Source organism: Phalaenopsis equestris, unplaced genomic scaffold, assembly GCF_001263595.1.
Source record: "Phalaenopsis equestris unplaced genomic scaffold, ASM126359v1 Scaffold000165, whole genome shotgun sequence".
Lineage (NCBI taxonomy): Eukaryota > Viridiplantae > Streptophyta > Magnoliopsida > Asparagales > Orchidaceae > Phalaenopsis > Phalaenopsis equestris.
Genome location: NW_018164607.1, coordinates 263,484 through 277,091, shown reverse-complemented (window position 1 = coordinate 277,091; position 13,608 = coordinate 263,484). Strand labels below are relative to the sequence as shown.

Genomic DNA, 13,608 nt, shown 5'->3' with positions numbered 1-13,608 from the left:
TGTTCTCAAAACGCACAAACCAAACAAGAAAATAACTCATCCACAAGAGGGGCAGAATAGTCATTTATCCAGAATCAGCTGTTTTTCAAACGCACAAACCAAACAGTCAGCCAGCTTATCTGTATCAGCTACTCATCAGCAGATTATCAGGATATGACATATGACAACATAATTACTTTTTCTGTAATCAGTTAAACACTTATATAAACGCATGCAAAAATATCTAGTGCTTTACCACTAAACTGGAATGGCAATAACAAAATATAAATTATGAGAAATTTCACCAATCACACTTCTCATGTTTATAAGCGTTCAACTTCAAATTAAGATATCTAAATTTAAATAGTTTTGTTATTCTAAATTTTTATCTCTAGCCATTACATCAAAATAAAAATATCATAGATGGATCAAATCTTAAAACCAGACAGTTTATCAAAAGGTTCACCAATTCCTCGGTTTGGCCATCGAATTCAATCAATTTTGGCTGGTTATGTACAAAAGGAGTTTTGGAATTCGATCAAACTTACGGGAAGACCAGCTCAGGATTGAATCGGCCAGTATGATTTGATTTTTATAACCTTTGTTTACTCCTCGCAGAGAAGATGTAAAAAAAATTAGGTTGACAATGACAAGGGCACACAAAAGATAAATTGTAATAAATCACCATTCATGATTTTCTCTTTATCAAGCATAAAAAATGGGAGATTAATCAAGTAGAGTGACAAAAAAAAGAAAGATAAACCATAATAACATGAAAAATATCAACTCAAAATTTCCATCAAGCACAAATGATGTAAGACGAAGCACAAAATTACTAATATTTATATTCTAGACAAACCAGCTGCCACTATGTGCACTTAAGGAATAAAATGAAGAAAAATTTTGTGCAGGTCTAAAATATTAAAAGCTTGTTTGGTTTGGTGCATTTTGAGTGCAGAGTGTAAAAAAAATATAACAGTTTTAAATTTTAGGTGTTTGGTTGTATGGAAAATAAAACCAAAGTAATTTGTTGACGCATCTGGTGTCCGCCTTTGGTTTATTTTAAGTGTATTTAAAATTAACAGGAATTAGGTGAATTCTAAATCAATGTATTGTAAATAGAATACTTTGTATCCACAAATGATTGCAATGTCCAATATGAAGACTGTATGTAGCAGAAAGTACCAATGGCTAGACAAACTAAAATAATACCTCTCCCCTTCCAATTTCTACACGTTCTCCATGCTGTTGTGCACAATAGAATGTTTACAAATGCAAGGTAAGGTTTGCTAGTTTACATTTTTGTACCTCTCCCCTTCCAATTTCTACACGTTCTCCATGTTCTGTTTCATGAAGCTGTTGTGCACAATAGAATGTTTAGAAATGCAAGGTAAGGTTTGCTAGTTTACATTTTCAAAAAATTTAAATGGCGCAAGAAAGTTTTAGCATTGAATGAAACATAATATATTTGGAAATTCAAATGTTCATTATATAAATGCAAAAAATAATTCAAGCAAGCAGAAAAAAATAAGTTAGAGAAATGAGATGGAGCTGTTGTACACAATAAAATGTTTACAAATGCAACATAAGGTTTGCAATTTTATATTTCCGAAAAATTTGAATGGCGCAAGAAAGTTTTAGCAATAAACGAAACATAATATATTTGGAAATTCAAATGTTCATAAGATAAATGCAAAAAATAATTCAAGCACGCAGATAATATTAAGTTAGAGAGCTTTTGTACACAATAGAATATTTACAAAAGCAACGTAAGGTTTGCAAATTTACATTTTTAAAAAAATTAAATGGCGCAAGAAAGATTTAGCATTGAATAAAACATAATATATATGAAAATTCAAATGTTCATTAGATAAATGCAAAAAAATAATTTAAGCACGCAGATAATATTAAGTTAGAGAAATGAGATCTTGCTAATCTTATAAATAGCATAAACCAAAGTTCATGATAATTTTGGGGCTATTTGGTATATTTTTTTGGGCAGAATTTAGAAAAAATTAGCTTAAATCTTGCAACAACAACAACAATAACAACACAACAACAACAACAACAACAACAACAACAACAAAGCCTTTATCCCACAGGTGGGGTTGGTTACATGAATCCCTTTTCTCCGTTGTGTCCCATATTGAGTGTCATATTTTCATTTAATTTTAATAAATTAAGATCATTTTTTATATAACATGTCCAAGTTTTTTAAGGTCTACCTCTACCCTCTTAACATAAGTCAAATCTAAAATATCTACTCAATCATCAGATAGTTGATGTTTAATGTGACGAAATCATCTAAGATGACTCTTTAATTTTATCGTGGGCTCCGAAAATTCACGGCCGCTTCCCCGAAAACTCTCTGTATTATCTACTCAATCATCAGATAGTTGATGTTTAATGTGCAAAATCATCTAATAATATTATTTTTTTTATTTTGTTTTTGAAAGAGCTTTGGGGGGTCAAATTTTTCAAAAGATAGATTAGATTGTAGATAGGACGCTACCCGGAGATTTTGCCCTTATTTTGCAAAGATTTTTTAATCTGGGGTTCAAGGTTTTTCATAGACGAAGGCCCCTATAGTTAATTATCCCTCTTGATAATAGGAGAACACTTTTGATTAAGACTAGTCATTAAAAATTGGATATTCAATATATAATAGCAGTAATCTTAGGATTTTAAATTGTATAATCTATCACTTGCAGCTTAAAGCGGATGGTGATGTGAATATAGAAATACACGTAATGTGATATTAGCTCTTGGTGAGTTGAAGTTGGTAAAAATTTGTCACTTCAACAAACTATTACAGAGGTGCATGAAATTTTGCAAAGTTTTTAGTGATTGATTTTAATTTGGACGATTTGGTTGATTAATTTAAAAAAAATTGATTTAAAAGATTAACTTCTCTGGTTGAAATATTCTATCAACTCGGTCATCATCAAGGAGTTAAACATTTTAAAATTTAATATTTGAAGGAGGTCTTTAGTTGTGTTTGTTTATACTTTCAGGGTATGAGTCCTATCAACTCTTGTCCTTACAATGAGAATAATCGAACTAGATGATTTGAACTTGTAAAATATTTTCTTTAGGATTTGAACATTTATTTCAAAATTACTAGACTCGTCAACTGTAAAAGAGAAGCATAAATTTAATTGTTTATAATATATTTATAAACAGTTATGACGTGAGAGCGGAGGTAAGTAGGATTTAATTAATTACTTGATTTATTTATTTATTTTCCTCTTTTTTTTAAAGTTTTAGAGGTATAAAAAATATTTTAGAAGTCAACACTTGTCTGCCCCTCAAAACTGCTCCAACTCTTTCACTCAACAACACTTAATTTTATGCTTCTCTTTTACACGCCAACATTCCGCGCGATAAAACATTGTAGGTCTCACCACCTTCTCATAAAATTTTCTTAAAGTTTAAACGGTACTTATCTGTTACACAATAGGTCAGATGCATACCTCCACTTCAACCACCCTACATGGATTCTACTAATAACATCCCTCATATATCACCATTACTTTGAACAATAGACTCGAGATATCTAAAACGTTCACTCCTCTTATTGACTTGATCACCCGTAGTTACAACCACGCCACTAGATCTACAACTATTAAAATTACATTCCATGCATTCAGTTTTAGATCTACTAGAATGAAAATCTTTATACTTTAAAGTTAACCTCAGGTTTTTCCTGAACTCTCTCTAGTCTTATCCACAAGGACACCATCAACAAAAAACATAAATCAAAGTACATCCTCTTGTAAATGTGTATTATAAACATCCATAACTAAAGCAAAGAGATACCTGATATAATCCAATTGAAATAAGAAAATACTTTCTCAATCCTCCTTGCATTTGAACACAAGTAACAACTCCAGCATACATATCTTTATGACTTGAATATAAGCAACACCTTTATTTTCTAGAAATATTCAAAGTCTCTTGGAATCTTAAATAAGTTTTTTTCTAAAAAAAAAAAAAAAATCATATGTAGATTCTCTTTACTGTCTCAGTACTTCTCCATCAAACCTCACCTCTCAATAAATATATAGCTTCCATAGTAAAATTGTTCGACATTAATCCGAACTGATTTTTTGTATCACATGGCAACCTATTAGATATTTACTTCAAAGCATAGAAATATATATCTATCTGTCCATCTAAAAATATCTAAAAGTAAGAAGTAAATCTTCATCGTTAGGCACGAGATACAACAAGAAAAGCCATCCACTTCGGTAAAACTCTACCAGAAAGCATCCAATCATCCGAATCTTCTAATTTTTTGAGCCATGAAAACCCTAAACAGAAACAAGAAGACTTTCATACTTCGCACCAAGACAATGAAGTTAAATCGTAACATATGAAGCCTTTTTTGAGCCATGAAAACCCTAAACAGAAACAAGATGACTCTCATACTTCGCACCAAGATAAATCGTAACATATGAAGCTAAGCTGATTTACATCAGAAATTTCTGCTCCAAACGCAAATTTGAAAAGCGAAACACTAAGGCGCCATTGGAGAGAAAGAGAAGCGCTCTCAACGCCCCTTTTCCCTTCACGCACGACCACCATCTACAACTCGCTAGCATTCAAAATACGCAGAGAAAAAACGTGAAATCAACTCACCTCGCCGTCGACATTAAGCCTTAATTTGAAGACGCAGAGCTTCTCCTGAATCCCAAATCCGATGGCAGGAAGTCAGTGCGCAATTTGCAAGCCAAACCCTAAAATTGAATCGGATGCGGACGAAGTTTTGATTTATTTTTAATTTAAATCATGGTTTAATATTTAAATAATAATAAAAAATTGGTTTATCTTGATCCACTTACTCATAATTTTTAAATAATTCATCAGTAATTGCCTTATAATTGCTAATTTCATTAATGGCGACTGCTACAACGTTCCTTTTGGATTATGATGTTTAACCTCCTAAATTTTTTTTATTATTATAAATGCTCAACTTATTTATTTTAGAACTAAATAAATTCATCATTAATTTTTAAGAGCAAAATATACTTTTTCATGCATTGATTTGTCACACTAAAAGTTAGTAAATGTAAATATCAAACATTAAGCTTTGGTATGTATGTAAATTAAATGATCAAATAATATTTGAACCGTTCGTGTTTATAATCAGATTAAGTTCTTTGATTAGATGAATCTAATAAGCCAATGGCAATTTTAAGGGTATTATGACACTTAAATTAAGGAGTAACGGACTTTGATCAGGGAGATCAACAAGAGTTATCATCTCAAGAGTTTTAGATATTTTTGCTAAATTAATTAAAATGTAACTTACAAAACTATAAATAGTTTTTCATTCTTTATATAAAGGAGGGCTCAAACTAGAAGCTAAACTTAAGGAGTTTTGGGAAACCTCTGCCTAATTATCAACATAAGAAATCACTATCGATAATCAACATTTTTAAAACACCATTAACTAATTATTTTCATGAACTAGTGTCTCTAATCATTATTGTTTGGCTATCATTGCTTAATTACATTATCTTAACCATCATCAATCAATTACGTTCAATTGAGTATTGTCACTAAAATATATGGCTTGATTACTGTATTACGCTAAATTTGCAACTCATCGTTGCTAATGTTATTAAAGCACACCATTACTTATATGACCAATATATATTGTCAACACATGCAATTATTTACATGATTGATGCATGCTATTGTCAATTGTTCTGCTGCCTACTGACTTTATTGCTAGTCGTCACTATCAATATTAACACTCATCATTATTAATAAAATCAATAAAAATTGTTAATGTTATCTAATTTTTGACATCAACATTATTGTCTTGTTATTAAGAGAGAACAATTGAATAAAACATAAATAATTTCTTGAAGATAACTCCAGCTCCTCAACGCTACTTCAATTTTCACTGCATAATATATTTTTCACATTTTTCGCCACCTACATTATAATATCACCTTCCTTAATTATAATGAATGATATCATTTGTAAATAATACCATACATTAATGGAATCATCATAACAAAATTAGGCCCATTATTTTTTTTCTTCATTTCTAAGTTGTTACATAAATATTTTGATGTATCTTACTACTTTTATATCTTCGTATGTGTTAGATCTTCGTACAAAATTAAGATGTGAAACATTCTCAGTGCACTCCCATGAATATTCTAACATAATATACACACACACAGAGATATATATATATATATATATATATCTGTGTGTGTGTGATAGTAATTCTTTATTTTTTATTTTACCAATATATATATATATATTAAAAGATGATTTTGAGCTATTTATCTTATACATGTGTATGCTAATCCACTCATTTATCATTTTTTTTAAAATGAGTGAAATTAATTGAAATTTTATGCTCATATCCACATCAGCGTAATGGCACAGCTCCCAACCACATGATTAACAATAAAAAACATATCACCAACTTGTGATTTTTAATTAATTAGAACAACAATATAATCATTTTAATTCAAACAGTAACCTCACCCCTTTTTTTATTTGGAAAAACTGGAACATGACTGATTTAATTCAAGTGGCACCACCTAGCAAGCCACATGCTGCTTGTCTTATCTTCAAATTGAATCCAGATATGTCCTCTTGCCGGATTTGATGCATTTAGAGATGTGACGTGAGTTACCCTTTCATAGTTGCATGAGTATATTAACGCTATTTAAGCATTAATCTTTCAATGTAAATTTATGAATATATTATTAGTTGCAAGGAATTAAGATTGAGCAGGGCAAAGTCATGCCAGATATAATACTCATTAAATCTAATTTTATAATTAAAAAATTATAGATGAAAAAGATATTGCATATTGGGAAATTTATAATAACAAAGTGATAATTTTCTATCATAATATTACACATAGATTTGCACTCACAAGCTCATAAGAGATTAATAATTTTTATATAAGAAATCAAGAAAGAGAAAAATCAAAGTGTCTAACATAGTTTAAATAATATATTATATGTGAGAACTACATAAATGAATTCACCCAATTGGAGATATGATTCTAAACATTAGATTGTTCATTTTGTTATGAGTGTAATTTGTAGAAATTGAGAGAGATGATGTGCACTAGTGTTGGTTGTAATTTTTAGAAATAGTGCGGGAGATCGAAAAATTCCTTTGATGATCATTTTTTGGTTGAATATTAGCAAGAGAAGCGTCTTGTTCGAACAATCGGCGGAAGACTAACTCTTCTCCGCCCTCCGAATTCGAGGGAAGCTTCCCAAAATCCTCCATATTTCGCCACTTGGGATCCAACAACTTATGCTTTACAAAACTCTCGATCTTGAGAGAAGTGCAGACTATAACTTGACGAGAAAGACTCTCAACATATGCCTCCCTAGTGACCATGGAAGACAATTTTTTTCTTTCAGCTCTCTATTTTCCTTCTAAGAGCCGCTACCTGTTCCTCATGCTGTTGAGCATCTATTTTCTTCTCCTCAAAGGAAAGCTTTAATCTCTCTTCCGCTATAGTAAGTTTTCGCTTCAACTTCTGAGCCTGCGAGGCAGACCGCCCAACGTCCTCCTCGACTTTGTCTAGGACAAGAGCTTGCAAATGTGAAACCTCTCAGGCATAGGCATGAGAACAATCGACCGCTTGGAACATGTCTCTTTTGTCCATAGACTTCAAGTTCCTCTAAAAACCACGGGACCATAACATGTCAATTAGAATTGAGGGGTAGTCACCATTCAGAGGGTTGGTAAGGAACCACTCGATCTCCCTGTCAATAAAAGCGTTGTGATCGTTCGTCCAAACACCAGCTACTTGATCGTGCGAGAAAACCAACTCAAGCGAAACCACCCTCTCTCGCACAGGAGAGGGGGCAAGTTGACATCAGAGACAGGAGGCTTTCCTTCCCTTTGAATGGCATCACTCTTCAACCGATCCACGACCCCTCGTCCCTTCTCGGAATCAGTCTTAACAGAGATAGGGCGGGAGGTTCGACTTGCCTCACCTTGTTCCTGTGAGGAAGCCCCCCCCCCCCCCCCCCTCGCGGCTGCCAAAATTCCTTCAGTAGAAAGGCGCACTGACGGGGCTTCGGTCTCAGGAAAGCTAGGCAATCGGGAAGAGTCACTCTTGCTCCATTTAGAATAACCTAGTAAATTATGCAAATGACATGAAAATGCATTTCACACACAAAAAAAACAAGAAGATAAGTAACACAAACCTTCATCATCATCTTAGGCCGACCTGATCGAGTCGGACTGACCCCAGCCTCTACCAAGTGAGGAAGGACCACCTCTCCCTCGAAGCCTTTTCAAAGCCACCCTCTCTCCAGCAACTCTCTCCCAAGCAACCTCTCTGTTGTCAGCCGATCTCCACAAATTCTTAGTCACGATATTGACACCATCCAGACAAATCATGCATTAAATAACTAGGTACAAAAACAAAGAAATGCGTTAGCCCTCAATCAATAAATGTGGACTCAAATATTCCATGACAAATTCTTCACTTTCTTCACCTCGCACTCTAATGGAGAAGTGTGGATCCCCCATCTGTTCACACATGAGAGAACCAAGAACTTCATCTTATAGTCCTTCAACATTTTCTTAAGCCCCGTTAGTTGAATCTTAGTACCAGCAACAAACTGAGTATATTTCCATCACGACCAATCTGGAAGGAAAAGAAATGATTGAAGAGTTTGATCGACCATGTGATTTTCATCCTCTGGCAGAAGAACACATAAGTGATGATGACAGTGATCGATTTGGGAAGGATCTGAGCAGGGATGATACCATAATGATTGAAGATTGATCGTAACTCTTGAAAAAATGACAATCGGATACCATCTTAAAGTGATCTTTAAAAAAGACGAGGTCAAGAGAGAAATCAGTCGTAGCCTGTTTATGGTTGGCGGTTGGTCATAGAAGAATCATAGGATCCAGAACACAGCGATCCTGAATCTCTTCTACACTCGTCGCGGATAGGATCGATACCTCTGTAGCAGGAATTAAACCAAACGATTCTTGGGAGTATTTTTGAACCATGGAGCCTACAATACTATGCGGAAAGAAGAAAACGAGAATAGTGAAACCTAGAGAAGGGAAAAAATAATGTGTAACCCAGGTAAGGAAAAATAATGAAGAATATAGGTGTCGCGTACCCCAGCCTGTTGGTTGGCATCCACGATATAAGACCCTTCATGTCGGGGGTTCGAATCCCCTTTGGCACAGTTGGCCTTAATAAAACGATACTCAAATTGTTAGGCACATAAGAAGTGGTTGGAGACTCGTATAATAGCCTCTGACCATTGTTATATATATATGTGTGTGCGTGCGCGCGCGTGCGCGCGCGCGCGCGAAAGGAGTTACTTGGGAAGCCGAAACTCCACCGACACAACTAATGCATTGAAATAGCATGTTACCAAGTAAAATAATCATTATCAGAAAAACAAAAATACTTTATTTTATTTCATTCATTATTTATTTATATACACAAAAAAGGGGGATGCCGCGCCAAATCCTCTCTTACAAATTAGGTGGGAAAAATCTTTTTAAGCGATCATTCGCGGCTTCGCTCCTAGAAAATCCTTCAATGGTGAAGCCGCTCATACATAAACTTGACGCCCAACCTGAAAAGGTCATTCTGGCTATCCCTAGGCTGAGTGACAAGGATCTCTCTAACGACCAACAGTTCCAAACACATATGTGTCACTTCTTGTGATCAACAAGAATCTTTCCTCAGAAAACCAAAAGTTTCTCATGCAGTGCAACAACTTCTCTCTCTGTCTGGTTATCTCTCAAGAACCTCAATAATTTTTCTATCACCATCTTCTCAAGGCCACCCCATAAAATGAAGAAAATGATCCTCTACCTCCGCAAGGCAACAAAGTATGAAGTTAGAGGACACACGACACCCCCCCTCCCTCATAGCACAATAAGAAAGCTGATAGCCCGCACCCTGGCCTCCAGTACCCAAACCTTCAGTAGCCTGATGTTCGACATCCCAGTTCTCGACATCTCGCTCAACACCTATATACAACGCGCTCAGTTCCACCATGCCCGCTTTCCCCACAAAAATCTGTTACATATTCACTCCCTCGACCACAACCTAGTCCACAACTATCACGACATCCTTATGATCAGTGTCTGTATCTACTGATACATAATCCACAGTCAAGACTTCAGTTGCTGCACAAAAAAAAGAGACACATAAGACAATTCAAGCTACATACCAAGAATCTGCCGTCTTTCAGATGTGGTGTAAGAAAAATTATCCTCACTGACTTTCCCTTGTCCTTCAGCTTTAGAAGAAAAACCAATCTTAGTCTATCAAAAACATGTCTCGTCCTTAGTTACTACCTCCTCAGGACTCCTTTATTGAATCGTGACCCCTGCAACCACCTGGACAGATAATCTGTCTCCTACAGCAGGAACTCTCACCTCTGGCGAGTGTCCTGTAGGATGATCATCAGGATGACCTCTAGTTTGCCCTAAAGCCATCTCTCATAGGATGATCGTCAAGTTGAACTTAAAATTTTCTCATCGATATCATCATCTGACTCTTCCATAGTATAGCTAACTTCTTCATATGTTCTACTAAAATCTTCTTGTTCCATTAAATAAAGATCAATTCTAAAATCTTTTATTTCCTACTTCTGATGAGTAAGTTAACTAATAATTTATACTTTAATAGTCATGCTAGGTTTATACTTGATGATTACTAACTAATTAAGATAATATAACTGACTCGCTTGACTGTTAGAATAAATGGATTAAATTTGAATATCTTCTATTCATTTTAAATTTAGTGATATCATATGGTTTATATGCTTTTTTCCTTGATTAGGAACATATTCAAACCAATCACAGTTAAATAGAACTACACTACACTCATTAAAGCCACAATATTGCGACTGTACTATTCCATGAAGATTCCCAAAATAGCCTATCTCACTTTTAGAATGGGTATTTCTTTGAATAGAATTGCCAAAATTATTTATCTTTGTTATTTTGAATAGAGTTGTGTGTAATATATAGTCATTTATATTAAATGTTAGTCACATATTAACAATGTGCTTATGCCTCCAAGCAAAATCTATCAAGTCCTGATTCATAACATTATTATTATGATTATGAAACTATTACAATTGTCCACGTACATGAATAAATTGAATGTTAAACTTAAGTACTTGTAAAGTGTTGAGTTAGTAGAATTTATGTGTAATTTGAACCATGTTGTAAACACTTCTTTAATCTTCTTAATGATAATACTCTCATCCTCAATATTTAGCAAGGTCACAAATAACCTGGTCACATGATAAACATTGAAAAAATCAAGTGAATATAACACATTTAGTTCTAACTTGAATAACTATTAATTATTATACTTTTTACTCAAAAAATGATTGAACTTCATTGTAGTTGAGAAGAACATAGATAATTATTGCTCAAAGTTTTTTCTCTTTAAGCAAGAAATATATTTGGCAAGAAAAGTCATCACTAGCACATTTCTTATAGAGCTTGTTTTCTATTACATTTACTATTTTGTTAAGTCAAATACTTAATATGTCAATTTAAATCAGTGCATTCTTCCAGAATTTATATTTAACTCATTTGAACGTTGATACATTGAGAAAAGTTAAAGAGAAAATTTCACTGATATTTATGTAAACTTCGACAAATATTTTATTTCAATTATTTTGGCTCAATGGAGTAGTAGCCCATACATCTATCTTACGAAGTTATAGTTGGAGACTATAGTTTTGGGCCCAAATAGTACTTATGGATATATTCATTTGAGAGATAAGAACTTCCAAATTTCTAGTTACATAATTTCTAGAGAATCATTACTATATCATATCAAATAATTGCTCCTATTATAGATTTTTTAATAAGTTAAAAAGAATTATGAAAATGAAGCACATGCTAAAAGCTCAATATGTGTAATAAACTTGTTGCATAAGACAACTATTTTCTATTCATATTACTTCGAGAAGTAAAAACCAACAGACGAAGCTATAGGTATGATGCCTTTTCAACCTTTGATTTTTTTATTTTAACAATTAGTTGAAGCATCAAGAAAATGTAATTTTCTCAATATGCAAGCATCAAAATTATGCATGATCAAATTAGTCCTCTAATAAGCCAGATTAAAAGCATTCCAAGTTGTTTATTTATGAGTAATACTGAAATTAGGGAGATGATGCAAAGAATTTTTGTTGAGAATATAGTCTTTTGAATTACACTAACCATCTGCTACAAGTCATTCCCAATTATCCTTAATAGGGATCTTGATTTTCTTATTTTATTTTTTTATGAAGTTATCATTATTCCTTCTAAATGGGTGATCAACATGTAAGAATATTTGATGACGACCAAAGCATTTTTTTTTTGCCATATTTTACAATAATTGCCTTTGTTCTATGCAGTTTGGGCAAGTTAACTCTCCTACAATGCTCAATCATGATAGAATTTGATATAAAAATAACATATTATCCACATTAGGTCAGCTTTATTTTAAAAATGTGCTTTATAACAATATCATAAGTGACCATACATATTTTTCATAAGATTTGAAGCTCTTTTATTAAAGGACTCAAATATATATTGCCAACAAGTTATCTATGTATGCCCAACATTTAGAATAAATTTGTCAGATATCTTTTGTTATTGAAAACATAGATAAGACATGTTTACTTTTAGAAAAGGTTGACCAATAAATAGATCATGAAAATTTATTATTTGTTTTAAAGGTTGGTGGGTTTTTATTTCTTTTATGCTCTTTAGATATTAAAATAGAAAATTTTGATATCTTGGGTTATTATAAATATAATAGACAAATACAATAATTAGCTTACTTTCAAGAAAAGTTATGGGTATAATGAATTAGTAAAAATATTCTCCACTTTCACTTTCCACACCAATCTCCATTTTGTTTGGAATTCTTTGTTGTCTCTATAATTCAGACCGTAAAAACATAATTTTTCTTATTTGATTAAGTGAAGAGAATCAATGACACATATATTAATTTGATTAAATCTCTTGCTAGATGGATCTATGAAATTTTTAGTTAAATGTTCCTTATGTTTCATCTTCTTTCTCTTGAACTCTATAAACTACGCCTTATTTTTATTTATAATTATAAAAAGTATGAATAATACATTCACTCATCTTCACCACATCATCTTTAGCCATAAAAGATTGACAAAATTAACAGAAAGCCCTCCTTACTACCCTTCCCTAGTCAAAATATTGCTATTTTTTCTATGTATAAAGTCATGAACAAATTACTCAAAAAACTTAATTTTTACTCATACCTAAACCGATTATTCTTCAATTAAAGTTGATTATTTTTTATTACCTAACAACAATCCATGTTTCTTTAACTAATTGGAGGAGGGCATGAGTTTATCGAAGTAGGGGATTAGCTTATCTATATAATTTTTCCCTTCCATGCACCTCTATTTTTGGATTATTTCTTTATATGACCATTGTAATCTTCTATAAAATATGTGGTATTCACTTCACTCTTTAAAATCTTAACTTTGAGAAACTAATAAAGTGTACATGTAATAGATATATAAAGGTCTTTTCAATCAACTATGTGTAGTAAGGAATGATTGATAATCACTACCTAAAAAACAATTT

At 32.7% G+C, this 13,608-nt stretch overlaps 1 pseudogene; it reads right to left on the bottom strand.

Annotated features, from left to right (window-relative positions):
* Nucleotides 1–4,603, bottom strand: part of LOC110022042 — a 6,471-nt pseudogene extending 1,868 nt beyond the window's left edge.
* Nucleotides 4,604–13,608: the final 9,005 nt, after the last annotated feature.